Consider the following 5,662-nt stretch of genomic DNA (forward strand, 5'->3'; position numbering starts at 1 on the left):
CATGCCCCTTTCCCTCCACAGGGCCGAGTTGGAGCTGGTCCATGCCCCCTTATCCCAACTCCCTTTAGGGCTGGGCCATGCCTTCTTCCCCATGCAGAGCTGGGTAATGCACCCTTCCTCTATGTCTGGATTAGGGTTGGGCCATGCCTTCTCCTCCCCCCACAGCAGGGCTGGGTTAGAGCTGGGACATTCCCCCTTCTCCTCCATGGGGTCAGGCTTGAGCCGGGTCATGCCCATTCTTCCTGCAGGACCAGGTTGGGTCCAGGCCATGCCCCCTTCCCCTGCTGTAAGGCTTGGCTACACCTCCTTCTCCCCTGCAGGGCTGCTCCCCTTCCCTTTCAGTATGAGTTTGCCTATGTCTGCTTTGTGCCTTTGACAATCTTTTCCTTATGGTTATATAATAAGATTTATTCCTTTAACTAACAAAGTGTATCTGGTGACCAGTTCCCTTAGTGTCACAGCAGTTACCTCACTATAAAAAGGCTTTATCAATAAACCCCCCCCCCACCAACGTAAGTTACCAATTATACCAGTCTCATTGTGTCTTTACCAGGATTTTAATGGAGTAGCTATGTCAGCAAAAGGCACACAGCTAGAAAAACAATCCAGTAAAACTTTTAAGTGCAGTCTGTCTAGAATTCTTAGTCTTCATTCTCTAAATCCAAGGTAAGATTTCCAAAAATGCCCAAGGTGGTTAGTACAATAGGACTTGCTCTCCTAGCTGCCTTCCCTAGTCCTTAACATTAATGTGACTTGCATTCCTCCCTAGGTGCTTTAGAAAATCTAGTTATTAGACAAGAAAATGACCATGTGCAAATTCCTATAGTCACTTTAACAAATAGAAAATTTGTTGTAGATTTGACAAATTAGAATTTGAACTAGTTGTAGGACTTCACTACTTTTAGAATTAGGACATAGTCTTCCTTTAGCTGGGTTTCATTCAACCAGCAGAAATTACTTCAAAAAAGGATATAGCACTTCTCAGCTGATATTTATAATGCTTCCAGATTATTTTACAAAAAAATACTCATGCCAAAAAAAAAAAGATATATATATATATATATTCAGTCAGTTTATGTCCACATTAGTTTGTAGTGCCTTAAGCAGTAGTCTACTGTCATAAAAAAAACAATGTGATCAAGGATTCTTTCCCAGAATCCTGCATTCTGTTGTGACTATATTTAAAACAATCTTAGAAGTGTTAGGTATTTTACTTGATGAATCTCAGATGGAAGTAACAGAGTATAAGTACTTCATTAGTTCTCCTGTTTTTTCAATCTCAGTTTCTCTCCTTTCACATTACACTGATGTTGTCCAGCAGTTCTTCTCGCACCATTTCTGAAATGGCCCCCTCAACATGCTTTGCTTTATTTCAGTCCTTCCTTTCACTCTTGAAACTGTTTGTTCTTTGGGGCCATTCCAAAATTTCCTTGTTTATATATGCCCCATTCCTTTAATGAACTTTCCCTGTACTAAAGCTCAATTAAGTTAGTGCTGTGATTGAAGATAGAAATAAGGCATTGTCTTGCAACTCTTCTGTTGCACATGCTATTATGCATTCTAGTTTCTTTTCACTCCTGCCTTGATGGTCATAGCAATTCTACTAGTCAGTAGGAAATTTGAGAGATACTTGCATATCTGCATTTAATAATTTACCTAAACTTTTTTTCAGATAATCAAGCTGTTTGGGTGTCAAGATATTTCTCTCATACATGTGTGGAATGATGGTATTCAATTGCTGCCTTGGCACCTGCCATGAAGGTATACCTAGTCTTAGGAATGAATCTAATACATGTAATTAGGAAGAAACAAATCTCAAAAAGTAAACATTCCTGCCATCTTGAAAGTCTCTGTGAAAGTGTTTGCCTTTATGTAGCAGGCTTCTGCTAAAGCCTTCAAGCTGCATTGATGGCATATCCTATTATGTAGTCATTTTTCAACTTTTTGGCTTTTTGTTACCTTTTAAACTTTGCAGCAAAAAAGCAATGTCTCTACACAGACATTTTCATAAAACAGACTTATTTTCTGCAAAGATAAAGATAAAAAAGATCTAAAAATGACAAGCCTACTGACTACCAAATCTGCAGGGCAAATCTGTTGGAATAGTTCTATATATTCATGTATAACCTAACTCAAGTCAGATTTCATCTGTGTTTTACTTTGCAGGCACTGGCCATAATCTTTCTTTGACAAATGTTGAGTCAGCCACCATTATTCCATACGGTAGCTGATAGAAATTTGAGCTGAAGTTTCTTGACAGTGCTAGCTAGTTTGCCACTGATCAGAACATTTAATGAACATATTCTGGCAACTATTCTTTGTCACAGACCCATGAAAATATGACATTTTGAAAAAAGAGCATTTCTAATCTCCTTTGAATATGAAGGTAGCCTAGTACTGTTGGAAACATCAACACCACAGCAACAAAACTAGTGTGTTTACAAATTGTTCACCTCTTCTATTTTTAGCAGTTTGTATCTTTGTAAGTGTTTCAGTGTCAAGGTATTATACATGTCAAGCTCATGAATAATCAGGACTACATGCTGGTTAATGTAACCTTTTGCCATTAAGGATACATTTAAGTTTCCTAATGTTAAAGGTATAAAGCAATTATATTATTTTGCTTAATTGTCTTCCATCATGTAAACTACATTATATTGTATCTGAGTACATAAAGGCATAATTTCCTTGTTCTTAGGAACTTATTTTTCTTAAAACTTACAGGTGGATGGAAATTTGGTGATACATCATTTTAAAGAATCAAAATCCTTATATCATGTAGTGGCCTCTCGTTTTCTTCCTGTCTGTGAAACATGGTTTTAAAAAGAAAATAAAAGGAAAACATGTAAAATTATGATTTAATGTATATAAAATAAAAATTGGTTTCAGTGGGTATGGAAAGTAAAAATAATCAAAAAGTTATAATATTAATAAAAGAATTAGAAGTGGAATTTCTTACTGTGCTGCATTAGAAGTGTAAAATTACTTTTGTTATACCGCTGTGTCCCCTTTGTGCACTGATGATGGAATGATTGAATAGGATCTCTTTGTTAAAACCCCCAACAAAGAAAGCTTGCATATGACAATGTTGACCAACATCTTTTCTAGATCAAAGAACTTCAGCACAAACATTTGTTAACATATACATTTACTCACTGTGCCTACTCCTCCTTGCTCTGCCTCTCAGCTCTTCCACCTGACTTTGCCACTACTATTCCCAATGGTCTCTCTAACTTCCTCTTTTGAACTTGCTGTTATCTTCATATTTTCTCATCTTTTGAACTTCAGTTTCATTAGCAGCCATCTGTCTTGCTGTACCTAACACTAGTCTCCAGACTGCTTTCTCCTTAGCCAACTCTGTCTGACCCTCCACATGTTGGCTGCTGCTATTTTCCCTTTATCTAATGCTTGTTGACAGTCTTCTGCTTCCATGCTGCATCTTTGGTCTGCTTCCTAAGCTAACATAAACAAACTGAAAACCCCGCATTTTTTTCTTCTGCTTCCAATCTTGATAATCATGTTTCCTGTTCTCACAAATTAACCAGATAATTAAATCTTTTGTTACTTGATTCAAGAAATACTAATGATCTAATGCATGTGAATATCTTCCATCAGTTTGATCTTCGCCTATGTGCTTTTTTCTATGGCTGTTGAAAACAGCACCATGTTACCTGGCTCTCAGGCCTGTAGCTTTGACATGATCTTCAGCTGCAGCCTCATACCCAGTCTTAACATCCAATCTATATATAACCCATGCAGATTATTTATTTGTTTTGCATAACCTCTCTTTCCTGTCCAGCTAAACTTGTCATCCAGCCTCTCATCCTTTTGCATATTGCTTACTCCAACATACTTTTCTGTATCCTGGACAATTATGGTCTTATTCATTCATATCCACATAGAGTACTGCAAAGATTTTTTTTTCTTTTCTTTTCATTTTTTTAAGCTTGCTATCCTGACTGTACAACTCCTCTTGAGTCTTTACACTGACTCCCTCTTTTTCTATGGCATGAAACATTATCTTTTTATCTTGATGTAAAAGGTCAGTTTTCACTGAAAGCTGTTTGAAGTATTCATTCGTGATTGAGAAGTCATGTGCTACCTCCAATTAGCATTAGTCATCTTCATCCATTTTTTTAGATTTTCTAAAAAAAGCACCTATGGGCTCCCATTTTCCCCTTCAGTTTAGGACCTGCAGAAGCATCCTCAAATTATCACTGTATTTTCTTCTGATCCCTCATTGATCTGATACCTATAACTTGACAGTGGCTAAGCTGTTGATAATTCTGAGTCAACTGCCTACTAATATTGTCACTGGCTGTTTGCATTCCCTTAACTTGTCTATGTCCATTTGTTTTTATTTGTGTTCTCTTTAAATCATATTGTCACTGAAATGAAATGATCCATCATTTAATTCTGTGTTTGTACAGCTGCAAGCATATTGAAGTCCTTATATCACTGAGGTTTCCGGGTTCTCTGATAACAATAATACATTATTTGAAATGTTCTAACACAAAGACCTAGATGGTTTTGACAACTTAGTAAGGTAACAAAGTGTTGTATCTTATTGTGTTTTCCTTGTAATCTCCCTTCAAGGCCAAAGCCCTCATGTTCAGCACTGCAGGGTTCAGTCGCTTTGTGGCAGTTTTGCTGCACTGGGACTCATGTTCTCTGCCATGAGGAGCCGGAGGCATTCTTGGTTCCTTTCCCTCCACAGGACTGTACGGGGTCAAGTCAGAGGCAGAGCAGGTATAAGATCTGTATACACATACTGATGCAACTGTTAAGATCCACCCTGGATATGATTCCAGAGCATTATAACAAAACATGACTGTTAGTTCAACACAGCAGTGTCCAGAGTGTTGTTGCTGAACCCACAACATATCACAAAGATTGAAATGAAAGCACTTTTTTGCAGATTCTTGTTGTGATGAATTCATGCTCAGACCAAAATTCCCCTGGTAAATAGTACTTTCTGATGTCTCTGAAAGAGAGGAAGATAAATTCAGGGTTTCTGAATACAGTTGTTTTCCGTTTGCAAAATATGGGACAGCAAAAAACCAGGGTATCTTCTGTGCCATTCATTAATTTTAAAAAAATGTACAGGTCTTGTTAACATGACATGTCTGGTAACAAACAACACTCAGGCAACCCTCTTGAGCAGAAGTTTCAGGCTGGGCACTTGTACCCTTTCCCAAATAAAGACACTTGGTTTTGTCTTTCTGAGGTTTGGATATAGATACAGCTATATAATATAAGCAGGTAAGAGTGTATAATTAATGTGTTTCTTAACTGCCATAATAACTTTAAAAAAAAGCAGTATTTGAAATCACCTGAAATGCTGGAGCTGTGTGACAGGAGAGATCTGTGGGAGCTCTTTGAACTGAATAATCATTTTTTCTCACTGCTTTATCCTGCTGTTCGAGATGTTCAATATTGATATTTGTGTCCATCTTATTAAGGATTAGGTGACATTGAAATGACATTCTTTGTGAATTGAGCAACCCCTTCTGAAAGTATAATTTTGACTTACTTCCTTTTCAATTGGCTTTATTTGTAATGTTTTCTTTCCTGGGTGTTCATATTTTAATAAGATGCATGTTAATATGCTAATAGCTTTGAAAAGGATTGTTATTCATGTCCTGGGCTACCATGGGGTTCA

This window comes from Alligator sinensis, unplaced genomic scaffold (genome assembly GCF_000455745.1).
Source record: "Alligator sinensis unplaced genomic scaffold, ASM45574v1 scaffold272_3, whole genome shotgun sequence".
In the NCBI taxonomy this organism is placed as follows: domain Eukaryota; kingdom Metazoa; phylum Chordata; order Crocodylia; family Alligatoridae; genus Alligator; species Alligator sinensis.